Source organism: Cervus canadensis, chromosome 13 (genome assembly GCF_019320065.1).
Source record: "Cervus canadensis isolate Bull #8, Minnesota chromosome 13, ASM1932006v1, whole genome shotgun sequence".
NCBI classification, from domain to species: Eukaryota; Metazoa; Chordata; class Mammalia; order Artiodactyla; family Cervidae; genus Cervus; species Cervus canadensis.
Window position 1 is genome coordinate 25,422,738 of NC_057398.1, and position 21,368 is coordinate 25,444,105.

The window sequence follows — 21,368 nt, forward strand, 5'->3', positions numbered from 1 at the left end:
GTAATGTTTCTTTTTTAAAGTTTTCTTTCTTATTTCTATTTTTTTTTTTTGAAAACAAGGAAATGTAAAGACATTGCTCTAGGTTGTATTAAGATAATAAAAGAGGGCTTCCCTGTGACTCATTGGTGAAGAATCTGACCACCAATGCAGGATACACAGGTTTGATCCCTGGTTGGGGAAGATCTCATGACACAGGGCAATTTAGTCCATGTGCCACAACTATTGAGCCCATGCTCCACAACAAGAGAATCTACTGAAGTGAGAAGCTACCACAATTAGAAGCCCATACACAGCAACTAGAAAGTAACCCCCTCTCAACACAAGTAGAGAAAAGCCCCTGCAGAAATGATGACTCAGGGAAACAAAAATAAATAAAATAAACTAAAGAAATATAGTAAAAGAGAATGGTTTAGAGGAGACATTGTCATCTTAGATAGCATTTTTTCCAAAAAAATTGAGATCGGCACAACCAACTGTAAAAAAAGATTAAATCTAAGATGTGAGAAGAGGAAGGGGTGTGAATACTGGAATCAGATATTTCCAAGACCGAGAGGCACTAAAGGTGGGCACTGTGAGTTCTTTGGGAACTTGGAGCCAGAGAAGAAATAAGCCTTGTTCAGCTCCAAATAACCCTGTCATCCAGGGGCAAGTGCTACCAGCTGAGGTTTGTTTATTTACTTATTTATTTATTTTTTTCACAGAGGACAGTTTTCAAATAGCAAATTTCCCAGCCATTTTTCAGGGGTGCATGTGTTTGCATGTTAAGTCACTTCAGTTGTGTCCAGTTCTTTAGGACCCCATGAACTGTAGCCTGCCAGGCTCCTCTATCCATGGGATTCTCCAGGCAAGAATACTGGAGTAGAAGCCAAACAAACCATAATTTCATTAGCCCCTTCCCTAGTTCATTTAGATCATTACTGTTTCCTCATAACTAGCTATGTTCAACACAGATTCTCATCAAAGTGACACCGTTAGGTACAGAAATAAATTTCTGTTTTTCTCTTCATAAATACCAACACCTTTTCTGTACTAAATATGGGGACGTTTATTGGTATTTAGTGTTCTACCACATTCAGGTATGATTCCCACTTTAGGCTGCATCATACAAAGGTTTCTTTGAAGTCTATGGCCACACATAAAGGGAGCCCCTTTGTACACCTTTAAGAATTTTCCATGCCTAACACCCACCCCAGTTATTTGATGCTCAAATTATTCTTAACATCCGTGGCCACCAAGGTAAAGACACTCTGAAGGTAGTGTCTTGGTCACTCAGTCTTGGTCACTTTCGGGAAGATCGCTTTCACCATATTTCTCTCATTTATATAAATGGCCTTTACATGAAATAGGTTTTAACTGTATTCTACTAGTGACATTTTAAATCCTAGGCCATCAATCCGTTTTATTAATGACCTGCAATTAGATTGAGATTAGTAACAACAATAAGCATAAACATCTCTGTTATTGAACAGAAACTGGGTGAGCAACCATGCAGACACTTTTTATTCATTCCTTCAGATAGCCTTAAGAGAAAACCTAAACTTCACTCATATTTTCCCTATGTGTAAGCTGTTGAACCAAGGTCACTGCCAAGTAGAGGAAACTGCCCGTTTCTGCGCAGAGAATAATTAGCTGACAGGATCGGAAGGACTCCCCCAATTTGCCAGGAAACCTAAATGTTGGAAACAATGGTCAGAGAGGCTTAGTGTGATGTTAGTGGACATTTGGAAATTGAAATGTCTAAGTTAGGAACGTCTCTATGGGATCACAGCTTCTATGAAATTCAAAAGGGGCACTGTTCTAAAGGTTCACCTTTCATCCCCTTGTAGTTAGCATCTCCAGTCAAGTAATAAATAAAAGGGAATTTTAAACTACTTAATAATGCTAGTGAGTGTGTGATGAAAAGGGAAGCCTCTTACACTGTTGGTGGGAATGTAAATCGGTGCAACTACTATGGAAAACAGTATGGCGGCACCTCCAAAAACTAAAGATAGAATTGTTACATGGTCTAGCAATCTCACTTCTGGGCAAATATCCAAAAAAACCTATTATTCAAAAAGATACACTCATAGTTATATTCATAGTATTATTTACAATAGCCAAGAATGGAAACAGCCTAGACATCCATCAACAGAAAAGTGGAAAAAGAAGATGAGGGGTGTGTGTGTGTGTGTGAGTGTGTGTGTGTGTAATGGAATATTATCCAGCCATTAAAAAGAACAAGAGAAGCCACCACAATGAGGAAACCAAGAACTGCTGTAAATAGTTGCCCCCATTCACCACAACTAGAGAAAGCCCACATAGCAACAAAGACTGAGCACAGCCAAAATTTTTAAAAAAAAATTATAAATAATTCTCTGAAGAAAATCTGTCAGCTGATATGGAAGTCTACAACAGTGACCAGACTCCAAGTTTGTTATTCTTGGGTATGTGAGAATTTGGGGATATTCAGAAGAACTTTTCCTGCCTGAGCAGTCATCAGCTGTGGTAGTTGTGCCAAAGAAAATCAGAGACAGACACAAGTTTAAGTGTTGGAGATAAATTTTATTCAGGACTATGAATAAATGGGGTTCTTTTGATATTCCAAATTTGATAGTTTTGCACATACTTAGGAAAAGCCAGTTTGATAAAATATATTTTCAGAATTCTAATCTTACAGAAACAAAAGAAAACAAAACAAAACAAATGCAAGTTACTTTGAGGAGTAACTTGCATTTATCATCCTGTTTCTTTGAGATGTAATTTTTCTACCTCATCTTAGGTATTTTTTCCCCCCTGAGTATTGATATCTTGGTCACTGCCGTTAGGAAGGTACACATATGTTGTTCATCTGACAACCAGTCTGATAAACTGGGATTCTGTGCCAACTTTCAGAGACCTTTGTCAACTTAACCTTTGTTTCATCAGCTGTATAAAAGAGACATTTTACTTTCTTAGTCTATTTATTGAGGTTTCTAGAGGTTATGGAAGCCACATCGTTTGCACTATCATGTGTGGATGCCTCTTGCATCTCTATTGGTATAAATTGCTATTAAAATACTACTCATCAGTAAATCCTTAAACTGGGGAAACTTCTCAATTGGAAAATTTTAGAGAACTCTTAAAATTTTTATTTAATTTTGAAAATAGAAATTTTATTTTTCTAAAAATTATACTGTGCTTCAAGACTTCATAAGTTGCAAAAGAATATGTTATCAACTTTTTAAGATTGATTTTTAATTTGCAGGGTAATTTCTTTACAATGTTGTGTTGGGTTCTGCCAAACAGCAGCACAAATCAGCCATTGGCATACATGTATCCCCTCTCTCTTGAACTTCCCTCTCCTCCTTAGAGAATTTTTATGAAGAGATACTTCATTGATATCTATTTTAAAAAACACCTCAAAAGTGGATAAAAATACAGACGTATAATGACTAACCTAAGATGTCCCTTGGTTTAAAATGAATGAAACAAGTAAACAAAAATCGGTTTGGAAATCTTATTTCTGGTCTCAACTTCAGCTCAATGGTTTTTGTACAGGTTTTAATATTAAACTTTGTTTTCCACAAAACCTTTCCTTTTACAATGACTTTCAAAGAGTTGATAATTTATACCTTGTAAACAAAGATGGCATCTGGTCTCATCACTTCATGGGAAATAAATGGGGGAACAGTGGAAATAGTGACAGACTTTATTTTTTTGGGCTCCAAAATCACTGCAGATGGTTACTGCAGCCATGAAATTAAAAGATGCTTACTCCTTGGAAGGAAAGTTATGATCAACCTAAATAGCATATTAAAAAGCAGAGACATTACTTTACCAACAAAGGTCCGTCTAGTCAAGGCTATCGTTTTTTCAGTGGTCATGTATGGATGTGAGAGTTGGACTGTGAAGAAAGCTGAGCCTCGGCAAAGTGATGCTTTTGAACTGTGGTGTTGGAGAAGACTCTTGAGAGTCCCTTGGACTGCAAGGAGATCCAACCAGTCCATCCTAAAGGAGATCAGTCCTGGGTGTTCATTGGAAGGACTGATGCTGAAGCTGAAACTGCAATACTTTGGCCACCTCATGCAAAGAGTTGACTCATTGGAAAAGACCCTGATGCTGGGAGAGATTGGGGGCAGAAGGAGAAGGGGACGACTGAGGATTAGATGGCTGTATGGCATCACCAACTCGATGGACATGAGTTTGAGTAAACTCCGGGAGTTGGTGATGGACAGGGAGGCCTGGCGTGCTGTGATTCATGGGGTCGCTAAGAGTTGGACACGACTGAGTGACTGAACTGAACTGAACTGAAACAAAGATGAAGCATTTATAATTTTTTTCTCTAACTGACTCGTCCAGAATTTGGCTTTTCCAGCTGGCTACCCTGTGAACCTGATGGATTACTGACATCAGATGATATTTAGTTTTACTAATCATTGCTTAATTTGTTCTCACTTGTTTTCAAATTATTTATATCTTGTGCCTCTCTTTGTTGTATTATGAATTTATAAATGTAACTACCTATATATCTTATATCTCATCTACTTCATAAAATCACTCTCTTGCATTATGCAATGTGAACTCAGGCTTCTGACACAGCTAAACATCTTGAGGCCATCAAGCATATCTATAACCCTACAGAGAATATGTGTAATAGTACAACTCTAGATATGAGAAGAGATAACAAGGGAAAATATTTTCTGCATCTTAATAGACTAGTATGACAGGAGATTATAATAAATACAGAGAATTATAATAAATACAGTACTTTGGGCTTTCAGTTCAAGATGGTAAAGTAGAAGGACATGTGCTCCTCTCATCCTGCGAGAACACCAAAAGTGCAACCAGCTGCTAAACAACTATGGACAGGAGGATGCTTGAACCTGCTAAAAAATGAAAATAAAAAAAGTCGATACCCCATATCCAAAGACAAAGAAGAAGCCCCATCAAGACTGTAGAAACAGCATAACCATGAAAAAAACCAAATCCTGTTCCTGGGTGGTTGACCCACAAACTGGAGAACAATAATACCAAAGAAGTTCTTGAGCTGTTGTAAAGGTTCTGAACCCCACATCAGGCTTCCCAGCCTGGGAATCTGAAAAGTGACTGGGAATCCCCAGGGAATCTGGCATTGAGGGCCAACAGGAGTTGATTACATGTCTTCCAGAGGACTGAGGCAAACATAGACTCCAGTCTTGGAGAGCACAAACAAAATTTTGCACACACCAAGACCCAGAGGAGAGGAGCAGTGACCCCACAGGAGCCTGAATCAAAGTTACCTGCCAGTGTTTGAGGGTCTCCTGTGGAGGCATGGGTCTGCAAGGGCTCACCACAGGGACCGATGCACTGGAAGGTCTCCATTGGCATAAACTCTCTTGGAGTTCATCATTAACCCTACCATAGAGCCCATAGACCCCAGGGTTGTGTTGCCTCAGGCCAAACAACTACCAGGGAGGGAATGCAACCCCAACCCTCAGCAGATAATTGGATTAAAGTTTTATGGAGCAAGGCCTTGACCACCAGAGCAAAAGCCAGGTTTTCCCATTGCCATTCCCTCCCATCAAGAAACTTGCATGAGCCTTTTAGCTTCATCCATCAGAGGCCAGAGATAAGAAGCAAGAAGAAGCATAGTCTCACAGCAGCTGAAACAAAAACTATATTACAGAAAGTTAATCATGATGAAAAAGCAGAAAGTGATGTCCCAGATGAAAGGACAAGATAAAATCCCATAAAAATGGAACTGGAGGAATCAACCTTCCTGACTTCAGATTATACTACAAAGCTACAGTCATTAAGACAGTATGGTACTGACATAAAGACAGAAATATAGATCAATGGAACAAAATAAAAAGCCCAGAGATAAATCCACATATCTATGGACACCTTACCTTTGACAAAGAAGGCAAAAAAATACAGTGGAGAAAAGACATCTCTTTAACAAGTGATGCTGGGAAAACTGGTCAACCACCTGTCAAAGAATGAAACTAGAACACTCTCTGACACCATACACAAAAATAAACTAGAAATGGATTAAAGATCTAAATGTAAGAGCATAAACTATAAAACTCTTAGAGGAAAACAGGCAGAACACTCTGACAATAAATCACAGCAAGATCCTCTATGACCCACCTCACAGAATAATGGAAATAAAAGAAAAGATAAACAAATAGAACCTAATTAAACTTAAAAGCTTTGGCATACATGTAACTCCATGGCTGATCATGTCAATGTATGACAAAACCCACTTCAATATTGTAAAGTAATTAGCCTCCAACTAATAAAAACAAATGGAAAAAAAAAAAAAAAAGCTTTGGCACAATGAAGGAAACTATAAGCAAGGTGAAAAGGCAGCCTTCAGAATGGGAGAAAATAATAACAAATGAAGCAACTGACAAATAATTAATCTCCAAAATATACTAGCAGCTCATGCAGCTCAGTACCAGAAAAATAAAGGACCCAACCAAAAAGTGAACCAAAGAACTAAATGCATGTTTCTCCAAAGAAGATAAACAGATGGCTAATAAACACATGAAAAGATGCTCAACATCACTCATTATCAGAGAAATACAAATCAAAACCACAATGAGGTACCGTTACACACTCGTTAGAATGGCTGCCATCAAAAGGTCTACAAAAAATAAATGCTGGAGAGGTTGTGAAAAAAAGGGAACATTCTTACATTCTTGGTGCGAATGCAAACTAGTACAGCCACTATGGAGAACAGTGTGGAGATTCCTTGAAAACCTGGAAATAGAACTGCCATATGACCCAGCAATCCCACTGCTGGACATACACACTAAGGAAACCAGAACTGAAAGAGACACATGTACCTCAATGTTCATCCCATCACTGTTTACAATAGCTAGGACATGAAAGCAACCTAGATGTCCATTGGCAGACAGATGGATAAGGAAGTTGTGGTACATATACACAATGGAATATTACTCAGCTATGGAAAAGAATACAGGAGACTCTGGTGGCTCAGAGGATAAAGAATCTGCCTGCAGTGCAGGAGACCCAGTTTGATCCCTGAGTCAGGAAGATAACCTGGAGAAGGAAATGGCAACCCACTCCAGTATTCTTGCCTAGAGGATCCCGTGGGCTGAGGAGCCTGGCAGGCTACAATCCATGGGGTTGCAAACAGCTGGACATGACTGAGCAAGTTCACTTTCACTTTTGATGAAAAAGAATGTGTTTGATTCAGTTCTAATGAGGTGGATGAAATTGGAGCTGATTATACAGGGTGAAGTAAGTCAGAAAGAGAAACACCAATACAGTATATTAATGCATATATATGGAATTTAGAAAGATGGTAATGACAACCCTATATGCAAGACAGCAAAAGAGACACAGATGTTAAGAACAAACTTTTGGATGACGTGGGAGAAGGCAAGGGTGGGATGATTTGAGAGAATAGCACTGAAATATGCATATTACCATATGTAAAACATATGACCAGTGCAAGTTTGATGCATGAAGCAGGACACTCAAAGTTGATGCTCTGGGACAACCCAGAGGGATGGAGTGGGGAGGGAGGTGGGAAAGGTTTCAGGATGGGCAGACACATGTACACCCATGACTGATTCATGTTGATGTATGGTAGAAACCACCACAATATTGTAATTAGCTTCCAATTAAGATAAATAAATATATTTTAAAAATAAAAAAACAACTAAATGAAGTGGAGATAGGCAACCTCCCAGAGAAAGAATTCAGAATAATGATAGTGAAGATGATCCAGGATCTTGGGAAAACAATGGAGGTGAAGATTGAGAAGATGCAAGAAATGTTTATTAAAGACCTAGAACTAAAGAACAAATAAACAGAGATGACTACTACACTAAAAGGAATCAATAGCAAGATAACTGAGGCAGAAGAACAGATAAATGACCTGAAGGACAGAATGGTGGAAATCACTGTCACAGAACAGAATATTGATAAGAAAATGAAAAGATATGAAGACAGCCTAAGAGACCTCTGGGACAACATTAAATGTACCAACGTTCGCATTATAGAAGTCCCAAAAGGAGGAGAGAGAGAAAGAACATGAAAAAATATTTGAAGAGCTAGTAGCTAAAAGCTTCCCAAACATGGGAAAGGAAATAGTCAACCAAGTCCAGGAAGTGCAGAGAGTCCCAGGAAGGATAAACCCAAGGAAGAACACACCAAGACACATAGTGATCAAACTGACAAAAATTAAAGACAAAGAAAAAGAAATTAAAAGCACCAAGGGAAAGATGACAAATAACATGCAAAGTCCCATCAGGCTATCAGCTGATTTCTCAACAGAAACCCCACAAGCCAGAAGGGACTGGTATGATATATGTAAAGTAATGAAAAGGAAGAACCTACAACCAGAAATACTCTACCGAGCAAGACTATCCTTCAGATTTGATAGAGAAATCAAAAGCTTTCCAGACAAGCAAAACTCAAGAGAATTCAGCACCACAAACCAGCTTTACAACAAATGCTAAAAGAATTTCTCTAGGCAGGAAGCACAAGAAAAGGAAAAAAACTACAGAAAATAAACCCAAAACAATTAAGAAAATGTTAAAAGGATCATACATATTGATAATTACCTTTAGTGCAAACAGATTAAATGTGCCATTCAAAAGACATAGACAGACTGGGTGGATGAAAACATATGCGTGTATGCACTTCCACTTACCACATCACTTGGCTTGGCCCCTGCCCCCAAACTGTACTTAATGATTTTATGAACGAACGTGAAGTCACTCAGTCATGTCTGACTCTTTGTGACCTCATGGAGTGTAGCCTCCAACCTTCTCCATCCATGAATTTCCCAGGTAAGAATGCTGGAATGGATTGCCATTTTCTTCTCCAGGGGATCTTCTGACCCAAGGGTTGAACCAGGTCTCTGGCATTGCAGGCAGATTCTTTACCATCTGAGCCACCAGGGAATCATTAATCATGTTCACATTATGGCTTGCAATTGTAATTATCTTTTATTTTTGTCTGGCTATTGTTTGTGAAAATAATTAACATCTTTCAGTATTATGATTATGTAACCATTACTCACTTAATACCATTGTATCAAGATTGGTCAACAGAAAAATGATATAACTCTATTTCACCAAAACTAAGGCCTAATAGAAAAACCTGTAATCACTTTTCAAAATCCAGACGCATATCAGAATTATCTTGAAACTTTCTGAAAAATGCAAATGCTCAGGCATTGTTTTTATTCTCCAGAGTTCCAGATATGTTTCTAATGGGCAGTCATGTTTAAATATAACTGGACCATATGACGATCTTTTTGGTTTATCTAGTTTGTTTCACTTTTTCTGTTTCATATTCAGTGCTCCATTTCATTTACCTTATGTTCTTCAATTTCTCTATCTCTTCTTTTATGTTCTTTCTCAAGTCTTTATTAAGTGTAGTAGAAAACCTTTTGTATACATATATGTTAATATGTATATTATATTTATTTCAGAAAACTTATGAATTCTTGTTTAACTAAAAAATTATGGCATTTTGATTCCACTTATTTGACTTAGTATGTATAGAATACTAGATTTCTAATTGAAAAACAGATATGCAACAATCAAGCAAATAAATAAATATGGTACATAAGATCTGTAGCTGGTTGAATCTGAAATGGATAGCTGAGGAGGATAGCTGAGGCTGTTTTAAATTACAGCCTTTTTATTATACATCCTGATATGCTTATGTCAAAATATGCTCTATTAGTCTTCCTTGATATGGAAGGTGAATAGGTGTTTTGGGAATGAAGTGAATGTCTTACTGACATGACATAGCCTTCAGAAAATAAAATTTTGAAATGTGACATGAAAGTGAAAGTGTTAGTTGCTCAGTTGTGCCTGAATCTTCTCAATTCCATGGACAGTAGCCTTCCAGGGTCCTCAGCCCATGGAATTCTTCAGGCAAGAATAAGGGCTGCCATTCCTTTCTCCAGGGAATCGTCCTGACGGAGGGCTCAAACCCAGGTCTCCTGCATTGCAGACAGAAAACCATGTTTCCTGCCTGTATGATTTTAGTATTTTTCCCATAAGAATTTGCATGTCAGTTCCCACCCATGACAGGGATGTGTTGTTGAGGACAACTGAGCATGTTTCCTTTGTTACTTGTGTTAACCCACAGAAGTTAGTAAGACAATCGAGAGGAAGAAAATCAAAGGAATGATGGAGTTTCAGATCACAGGCAACAGAATGCTTTTCCCCCCATTCAGTAAATGGAGATTCCCGAGATGTAAACACAGAAACTAAGATAGCATTTATTTGTTTACACTGAAGACCTCTTTATTTCAGATCATTTGTACCACTGTGCACACAGAAATAACAAACTGAATCCTCTTCTGGGGAAGACAGACGTTAAAGTCTTTTCTTTAGTTGATATTTAGAAGATAAACAGATGTGGCTAAGAGGAGACAGTCATCTTAGAGGGTTTTCCTCCTAGAATGTTGAGATCAGGACAGCAAACTGACTTGAAAATCTAAATCTGAGAATGTGAGTGGGGGGAGACGTGACTATCTCTAGGAAGGGGGACATTTCACATCTGAGTGCCACTCAAAGTGGTCAGTGTGGACTTCTTGAGAACTTAGGGTGAGAAGTAAAGTGTGGATCAGTCCCATCTAAGCTGTCCTCAGTGTGACTGCTGCTACCAGTAAACATTGTCTTTGCAGTTCTTCACACAGAGGATGCAGCCGAGATGGCAATTAACCCCAGGCATATTCTCGGGACCCTGGAAGCTGAACTATAACCACACTGGCCCCTTTTCTATGTAATTATTGATATTACATTGATAATATTTGACTTACTTTGATACTCATTTTGTGAGCAGGGTAAAGACCTGACTTGCTGCCTGTTTCCCAGTTCCCCTGGTTGCTGCTGGACCATGTTGGGAGGGTTAACAAGGAATCAGGGCACCAGTAGGAGACCCTTTGCTGCTCCAGGCAGGGGGTCAGTGACAGCACTTGAGTGGTCCTCGGGACAGCTTTGAGGATGTTCTGGGGGAAGAATCAGAAGCATGGTTCTCTTGCAGGGAAGTTGAAATCGAAGGATTAAAGAGACTTCAAGGAACTTCCTAGAATCTGATTGTGCCTTAGAGAGATTGGGAAGGATGAGAAAGGAGCAGGTGTGGAAAAAGAAAGTAAGGAATCTATTCAGTTCAGGTCAGTCACACTCTCTTTGCAACCCCATGGACTACAGCATGCCAGCCTCCCCTGTCCATCACCAACTCCTGGAGCTTGCTCAAACTAGTCCATTGAGTGGGTGATGCCATCCAACCATCTCATCCTCTGTCATTCCCTTCCCCTCCTGCCTTCAGTCTTTCCCAGACTCAGGGTCTTTTCCAGTGAGTCAGTTCTTCACATCAAGTGGCCAAAGTGTTGGAACTTCAGCTTCAGCATCAGTCCTTTGAATGAATATTCAGAACTGATTTCCTTTAGGATTGACTGGTTTGATCTCCTTGCAGTCCACGGGACTCTCAAGAGTATTCTGTAAAACTTCAGGTCAAAAGCATCAATTCTTTGGTGCTCAGCTTTCTTTATGGGCCAACTCTCACATCCATACATGACTACTGGAAAAACCATAGGTTTGACTAGATGGACCTTTGTCGGCAAAGTAATGTTTCTGCTTTTTAATATGCTGTCTAGGTTTGTTGTAGCTTTTCTTCCAAGGCACAAGCATCTTTTAATTTCATCACTGCAATCACCATCTGCAGTGATTTTGGAGCCCAAGAAAATAAAGTCTCTCACTGTTTTCATTATTTCCCCATCTACTTGCCGTGAAGTGATGGGACTGGATGCTATGATCTTATTAAGGAATCTATTATGTCACATTAGATTTAAAATGGTGGCAACATTAAGTGAAAAGAAATATCAAGTGCCAAATAGCACCTGCAACAAAAGCCTATTCTTGTAGAATTATTTACATACTCACTCAAGAGCTAATGGTAAATGTCTCTTATGAAATTTAAAATTTGTATTTGGCATGGCAGAATCATGGGGGTGCAAAGGCAATTCCAGCCCCAGCAACACCACCACCAAGCCCAAAGACCAAGGGAAGTCTCAGGTCTAGAACAACAAAGACATTCCTTTTCTTTTCTGATATTGTAAGGGTCATTGTGGGACAGGTTGGAGTTCCATGCTGGACATTTTTCTTACAGCAGAGTCTAGAGGGTGGCCAAATATATCCCCGACACTATGTTTTAAATAATATTTGTGACCAGAGACAAAGATTATTTTTTAATATTACAATTTACTCTCCAATGTCCCTTAGGGGAAAAATATTTAAAGAGAAATGTAGCAACCCTGAACCCACCTTTCTAAAGCGCATCACTCAGCCTTAATTCAAAAGCAGCTCACTGATGTGGAGTCAGTCTCGTGCCTTCCAGGTTTCCCTGCTCACCAGCCATCCTTCATGCACCCCCAACCTGGCCCTGGAGGTTGTGGGATTCCTGTCTCATGTAGGAAGATGCCAAGCAATTTAGCCTGAGCCTGGGGTATTATATCAGGAAAAGAAATCGGTTCTTCCAAAACTGCAGTGGGCAGTGGGTAGACCCCTAGGTGTGAGTTGGGGTCTTGGGTTTCAGGAACCATGTGTATCCAAGCTTCTTTCTCCAGTAGCTGTGGAACTCCAAATTAAGGGTAAACAAAACTCTGCATAAAAGCCAGACTCAGGAGTAACCCAGGGCACCTAGTGTGTCACAAGAGCCTCAAAAACAATTAATTTTTCCAAAAAGAATTTGAGGCCCAGGGCATAAAACAAACTGTCAGAAAGTTAATGGCATCTCCCAGTGAGTCTCAAAGGGTTTTAGGTCACAGGGCTTAGCCTTCCAATTCAGGCATGAATTACCTGAGCATCCCTACACATGCAATCACCAATAGGAACCAGAAGTTTTCCAAGGGAAAATGAAAAGTCACTGGATGGGGAAATCTAATTAAGATTTTCTTTCACCGCTACTCCCTGGAGTCAGTGCCAATCAGAGAAACCTTGAGCCTGAAGCCAAAGCCAGCATCAAAGAACTGTTAAATTGACCATCAGAGGATAGCCTTGTCCCAGCCAATAGGCTGAACTCCAGGCAGAGACACCCAGGGTGTCTGTTAAGGTGCTGGCTTGCATTGCATCTTGGCAGAGGGAATGGCTGGCATGTGAGGCTCTCCCTCAGGTTCTTGGATATTTCTTGATTATTCCTGAAGACTTTATGTCAATCAACTGCCCTGCCATTTATGAAGATTCAGTCTACACCAAGCTCTGGGCTCAGTGCTTTTTTCTTAGTCAGACATTATATGGTAGTCATTCAATAGAGTGAGAGATAGCTGAAGCTCCAGTACTTGGCCACCTGATGCAAAGAGCTGACTCATCGGAAAAGACCCTGATACTGGGAAAGATTGAGGACAAGAGAAAAACGGGATGACATAGGATGAGATGTCTGGACAGCATCACTAATTCAATGAACGAGTTAAAGCAAACTCTGGGATATAGTGAAAGACACGGAAGCCTGGCATGCTCCAGTCCATGCGGTAGCAAAGAGTCAGACTTGACTTAGCAATGGAACAACAAATAACTTCTTTCAAGGCACACAGCCTATATGTGGTGGAATTGGAAGTTCTATTTGTTGGTGCTCTTGAATATTACACTGTGCTGTCCCAGAGCCCAGCATTGTGTTGCCTACTTTGAGCTTTGTAATAAAATGCTGGAGTCATAGGTTCCTCTCTTCTAGGAAGAAGCATGAATGAGCGTGAAATTCAGATATTTTCCAGGTTGTTTTCTCTGAAGAATTTGTTATTCCAAAAACTGGGCAGGGAAAATAAAAGTGGAGTGTTTCCAAATGTCTATTCCTGGGATCAGCAGCATCAGCATAACTTTAGAACATTTTAAAAAGTGATTTTCCACTAAAGACCAACTGATTCAAAAACTCAAAAGGTGGGACCAACATCAGTGTTTTAATAAGCACCTCCTCCAAACCCCATCACACCCGTCAGGGATGCTGATGCTCCTTACTTTGAGGGTCCAGGTGAAGCAGGAATGTAGGAAGAAAATCCTGTCTGGCTTTATTCCTCCCTCTTTTCCTCTTTTTTAGAAAAGTAGGGAAATCTTCCACCAACCAGGCCACTGCTACATTTGGGGAAGCCCAGTTGTTAATCTGGTAGCAATGTTTTAGTCTGATATTTGAACCCTTAGTAATCTGGCTCAAGTACTTCTGGTTACTGCAATGTTAACATTCACCTTTTAGACTCTATGAGTGTGTGTTTGAGTGTGTGTGTATGTGCATGCAGAAAGGTCATGGAACACTGACTAGGTGCAGATAGTCATAGGCTCTGACATCCACTCAGTCCCACCTCCACCCTCAACAATTTTCCCTCCAGCTTCTTAACTGCCTGGAGAGGACTAGATGGGTTGAAAGCTAAGTGATGGAATGTGTACTGGGCCCAGAGAACACCCTCTTTCCAGGCTAAGAAATATCAAGTACAGAATAGCTCATGCAACAACATCCTATTCAGAGAAAATCATTCATATACTCATTCAGGAGCCATTGACAAATGCCTCCCATGGAATCTGTAGTTTATACATGTTGTTACAGTATTTGTGGGGGTGCAAGAGCAATTCCAGTGCCATCAATTTCAAAGCCAGTCCCACTGATCAAGGTATGTCTCGGGTCCAGAAGATCAAAGGAATATTTTTACTTCTGATGTCATCAGGTGCCGCATCCAGCACAGCGGGTTAGAAAGAGCTGAAATAGGGACAAGCATGTAATGAAAAGACAAAACACATATAATTTGTCAAGCGAGGGGTCAGGGGGCCCTCCTGCTCTCCATGGCAGGAAGACAAAATGGCTCCTTTCAGCCCGCACTTTTATTGGCAGAGGTCACCTGAGATCATTAGGGAATAGCTATACTGGGGAGTTTAATTAGTTGCAGGCTCTGCCGTTGATCAGGAATATCTTGTTTTGTTTCCATGGAGACAGATGCAGGGGTAGGCAGTGAAGCAGAGCAGAGAGCATGTCCTGCCCCAAGAATGTCTGTCCGGCATGCATACTAGGACGATCACGAGGGCGCAGTTTGCTGCACCCTCCAGTCTTGGGGCAGGTTCTGGTCTCTGTTCCGCCAGGCTGCAACAGTTAGGGTCGTTGTGGGCCAGGTCAGAGTGCCAATATCACACCAGGCTTCCCTGTCCATCACCAACTCCCAGACCTTACTCAAACTCATGTCCATAGAGTAGGTGATGCCATCCAGCCATCTCATAAAACATACTATTTTAACCATATCTTATAAAGTATGGTCAATAGGGTAAATTGAATAGCTATGTGCTTCTGGCTTTTGACCTCACCTATTCAACCTTCCTGAATGCTTGGTGGCTCAGCAATAAAGAATCCACCTGCAAAGCAGGACACCTGGGTTCAATCTGAAAGATCCCCTGGAGAAGGATATGATAACACACTCCACTATTCTTGCCTGGAAAATCCCATGGACAAAGGAGCCTGGAGTGTTACAGTCCATGGGGTCACGAGTCGGACATGACTTTAGAGAGTAAACCACTACCAACTGTGCATTTCAGTGACACTAAGTTTATTCACATTGTTGTGCGACTCTCACCATCATTCATCTCCAGAAGTTTTCACCTTCCTAAACTGACTCTGTCCCCATTAAATACTAAGTCCTTCCCCACCCCCACACTCCACACCCCCAACAATGTACTTTGTGACTCTATGAATTTGCCTCTTCTACGTACTTCATATAAGTGAAATCAAGTAATATTTGTCTGAACCTACTGTATTTTGGAATGTATTTTAAAAGTTAACTTAATATACACCCTACGGGCTGTACATTCTTTTTTATCCCCTGTGCTATACAGTAGGTTCTTATTTAGTTATCTATTTTATACATAGCAGTATGCATATGTCAACCCAAGTCTCCCAATTTATCCCTCCCCTTTCCTTTCTTGGTGTCCATAAGTTTGTTTTCTATGTCTGTGTCTCTATTTCTGCTTTGAAAGTAGATTCATTTGTACTATTTTTTCTAGAGTCCATATATACTTTGCTCCTGGACATATACCCAGAGAAAACCATAATTCCAAAAGATATATGTATCCCAATGTTCATTGCAGCACTATTTACAATAGCCAGGACACGGAAGCAACATAGATGTCTATCAGTAGAGGAGTGGTTAAAGACAGTATGACATATATACACAAGGGAATATTATTCAGCCTTAAAAAGGAACAAAATTATATTACTTGCATACACAGGGATGAAGCTAGAGACTCTCATACAGAATGAAGTATTTCAGAAAGAAAAATCAAGTTTTGTTTCACAATTTAATCCCAATATTCCCTGGGGAAAAACAGTAAAAGAAACATGTGGCAGCACTGATGCACATTCCTAAAGGGCATGAGTTCAGTTGCTCAGTCATATCTGACTCTTTGTGACCCCATGAATCACAGCATGCCAGGCTTCCCTGTCCATCACCAACTCCCAGAGTCCATCCAAACCCATGTCCATTGAGTTGGTGATGCCATCCAGCCATCTCATCCTCTGTTGTCCCCTTCTCCTCCTGCCCCCAAGCCTTCCCAGCATCAGGGTCTTTTCCAATGAGTCAACTCTTTGCATGAGGTGGCCAAAGTATTGCAGTTTCAGCTTCAACATCAGTCCTTCCAATGAACACCCAGGACTGATCTCCTTTAGGATGGACTGGTTGGATCTCCTTGCAGTCCAAGGGACTCTCAAGAGTCTTCTCCAACACCACAGTTCAAAAACATCAATTCTTCGATGCTCAGCTTTCTTCACCGTCCAACTCTCACATCCATACATGACTACTGGAAAAACCATAGCCTTGACTAGATAGACCTTTGTTGCAAAGTAATGTCTCTGCTTTTAAATATGCTATCCAGGTTGGTCATAACTTTCCTTCTGAGGAGTAAGTGTCTCTTAGTTTCATGGCTGCAATCACCATTGGCAGTGATGTTGGAGCCCCCCAAAATAAAGTCTGTCACTGTTTCCACTGTTTCCCCATCTATTTCCCATGAAGTGATGGGACTAGATGCCATGATTTACGTTTTCTGAATGTTGAGCTTTAAGACAACGTTTTCACTCTCCTCCTTCACTTTCATCAAGAGGCTTTTTAGTTCCTCTTCACTTTCTGCCATAAGGGTGGTGTCATCTGCATATCTGAGGTTACTGATATTTCTTCCAGCAATCTTGATTCCAGATTGTGCTTCTTCCAGCCCAGCGTTTCAGCATTAACTCAGAAGCAGCTTCCCTGATGTGGGGTCCAGTGTCCTCCAGGTCTCCCTGGTCCCCACCTACAGTCCTTCACCCACCCCCCACTTGGCACTGGGGATGTGGGTTTACAGTCTCATATAGGAAGATGACAGACAGTTTCACCTGAGACTGGGGATTTGAGTGAAGGAAATTGCTCTCCTACAACTACAGTGGATAATGGATGAGAAGAGCCCCAGGCGGCAGTTGGGGGCTTGGGTTTCAGAAACCACCTGCAGCCAAGCTTCTTCTCCAGTGAATCTGGGAGTCAAATTCCAGGATAAACATGACCCAGCAGGAAAGTCAGGCTCCGAGGTAAACCTCTAATGTGTCACAGGAACATCAGAAACAATTTCTTTCTCAAACAAAGAACTTGAGGTCCAGGGTGTGAAGTGAGCTGGGAGCAAGATAATGTCTGGCTCGAAACTGGGACCTCAGAATCATTTCCAAATGGTTTGTAGGGCAACAAGGCCTAGTCTTTCAATTTAAGCATCACTTCTCCTAGCATCTATACACCTAAAAACATCAATAGGCCTCAGATGGTTTCCAAGGAAAAAACAGAAAGTTGCTGGATGGAGAAATCTGATTCAGATTTTTTTTTCACATCTCCTCCCTGGATTAGTGCCAAACAGAAAAACCCTGAACCTAAGCCTTATAGGTGCCTGCGTGCTCAGTCGTTTGCTACTTGAAGGACTGTAGCCAAACATGCTCCTCTGTCCATGGAAATTTCCAGGCAAGAATACTGGAGTGAGTTGCTGTTTCATACCTCAGGGGATGTTCACAACCCAGGGATCCAACCCCCACCTCTGAGTCTCCTGTATTGCAGGCAGGTTCTTTACCACTGCACCACCTGGGAGCCTAAGCCATAGCCAACTATAAATAATTGTCTAATGGACTATCAGAGGACAGCCTTGTTGCAGCCAGTGGGCTGAATTTGGCTCCCAGGGTTTTCTCTTAAGTTACTGGCTTCCAGAATCAAAGCATCACAATTTGTAAGAGGGGATGACTGACATGTGAGACTCTGCCTCAGGTTCTGTTTGTCGTCATGGCTGTTTCACCTTGTGGTCTTTGAATGTCAAACAACAGCCTTGCCATTTATGGAGGATTTATTCTGCACCAAGCTCTGGACTCCGTATTTTTATCTGAGTTAGAGATCATATGGTGCCCATTCCATAGAAGGAGAGATAGATTCAGAGAGAAGCAGTAACTTCTTCAAAGACACACAACCTGTGAGTCATGGAACTGGAAGTTCTGTTGGTTGATGTTCTGAAATACTGCTCTATACCAGCTATATTCTGTCCACTTTGAACTTTGTAATTAAATGCTGGAGTCATGGGCTTTTCTCTTCCAGGAGGAAGTATGAAAGAGAATAAGATTAAGATTTTTCCACGTTGCTTTCTCTGAAGAACCTGTTATCCAAAAACTGCACTGATAAAATAAAAGTGGAGTGGCTCCATCTACTACAGTGGTTCCCAATGTCTGGTCCCCCAACTAGTAGTATCAGCGTCAACTGAGAACTTTTTACAAATTTATGTTTAGAGATTTTATTTATTTTATCCATTTATTTTATTTTTGGCTGTGGTGGGTCTTCACTGCTGCTCTCAGGCTTTCTCTGGTTGCAGAGAGAGGGGCTACACACTTCTCACATGGTGGTCTCTCTTATGGAGCACAGGCTGTAAACAATCTGGCTTCTGTAGTTGTGGATCTCAGGCTCTAGAGTGCTGGTTCAGCAATTGTGATGCAGGGGCCCACAGCTCCATGGCATGTGGGACCCTCACAGACCAGGGGTCAAACCAGTGTTTCCTGTATTGCAAGGAGACTTCTTAACTACTGGATCATCAGAGAAACCCTGAGAACTTTTCAAAAAGTGACTTCCCAGTCCCACCCCAGATCCACTGTCCAGAAATTCAGAGGGTGAGACCAACATCAATGTTTTAATAAACACCTCCTTCCCCCAATACCCACCACATCCGCCAGAGATGTTGAGCCTCTTCACTTTGAGAGACCAGGTGAAGAAGAGAGGAAGGATAAAGGTCCTCCCTGGCTCAATTCCACCCTCATTCCACTCTTTTAGAGAGAGTAAGGAAATCCTCCACCAACCATGTTAGTGCTTGCTATTGGTCAAGGAGCCCAATTATTAACCTGGTAGCAAAGTTTTAAACTTACTTTGGAACCCTTAATCTGATTCAAGTACTTCTGGTCAGTTCAGTGTTAAGAGTCAGTTTTAGACTGTGTGTGTGTGTGTGTGTGTGTGTCTAAGGTCATGGAGCACTAGGATTCATTCAGTCCCACTTCCACTCTCAACCTTTGTCCTCCACCTTCTCAATGCCCAGAAAGAACTACATAGATTGAGGGCTAAGTGATGGAACATGTACCAGAGGAACATGCCAGAGGACTCCTGACTGGTTCCAGGATACAGATGACTCATGCCCTCCCCAATCAAAATATCCACATTCTCAACCCTGGACTATGTGAAAAAGATTGTTATATTCAAGAGGAATTTTGCAGTTGTGATGAAGAATTTTGAGATGTGCAGATGATGCTCTAGGTGATTCACACTGTGCTGTGGTGGTGTGGCAGTTTTCAGAAGAGTGGGACATCCTGGGAGCAAGAGCTAATACAGAAATTCTAAATGTGGCCAGATTCGAAATGGGCCATTCGAGGATGTGGGAACATGGAGGGTATTCAGGGGACCTTCCTTGCCTGAGCAGTAATCAGCTGTGAAGTTGTGACAGAAAAATCAGAGACAGACACAGGTGTCAGCGGTAAAGTCACATTTTATTCAAAACTATACAATACAGGAAAATATATCCCATTATGAAAGTGGACTTCATTTGCAATTCAACAGGCACAAGTATGGATTCAATGCCAAGAAGCAGGATTTTGCTGGGTGTGAAATTTCTAAGAGGAGACATCAGATCTGGGAGGGATTCTGGATGAACCAATCTAGAAGATTTCTTGCTGAAGGAAACACAACATTATCAGATAACAAGAGTGGGTGGTGAAGAATTTTGATCAGGTTTTGGAGATGATCTGATATCAAGAGTGTGGTTTCTTCCTGAACAGAGTTACAATTCTTATTTAAAGTGAATTTTACATGAAAACCCTCAGACCCTCTTGGGAGAAGTTCAGGAACCTGAATAACTGTTGATCAAACAAAGAATGCTTTTATTTTTTAAATTTATTTATTTTAATTGGAGGCTAATTACTTTACAATATTGTAGTGGTTTTTGCCATACATTGACATGAATCAGCCATGGGTTTACATGTGTTCCCCATCCTGAAATACATTTGAATCAGTTCTAATGAGGTGGATGAAACTGGAGCCTATTATACAGAGTGAAGTAAGCCAGAAAGAAAAACACCAATACAGTATACTAACACATATATATGGAATTTAGAAAGATGGTAATGATAACCCTATATGTGAGACAGGAAAAGAGACATAGATGTATAGAAAGGTCTTTTGGACTCTGTGGGAGAAGGCAAGGGGGGGATGATCTGAGAACAGCATTGAAACATGTATATTATCATATGTGAAACAAATAGTGCTTTTAATTAAGGGGATTTTGTTGGGTCACTGGGTGGACTGTGCAAGCACTGATGTAGTGAAGTATGTAGTTAACTTGGGAAAAAATGAAGGTCACTAATGCTGCACAGGGAGGGTTCAGGCAGGTCACGCGGGGCTTGGAATAAACTGGAGATGCTTTGTAAGATTTCCATGATCTGAGTAATATTCTCTCTCTCTCCAGTGGTTGCAGGGAAATGATTTTGTCAGCCAACAAAATGGCAGGAATGGAGAGTGGGGAGAGAGCACAACCTTCAACCTGGCTTGATCAGAGCAGTTATATTGGACAAACAGGAGGCATCACAGCCTTGGCTGTTTGCAGGCAGCTTGGGTGTGGATATGGCAAAAACATAGAGAGGAGGATAACCACTGGAATATTGATGGGTTCACTGTAATCTTGCTTTCTCTTCATGGTGATGGGTTTCTATGAACTGAATGTTTGTTCCCCATCTCCTACCCCACCTCCCATGCCCCACCCCCACAAATTCATATCTTGAAGCCTTAGTTCCCAGGGTGATGGGATTTGGAGTTACCTTAGTAGGTAACTAGGTTTGGCTGAGATCATGGAGCTGGAGATCCTTGAGCCATTTAGCACCCTTAGAAT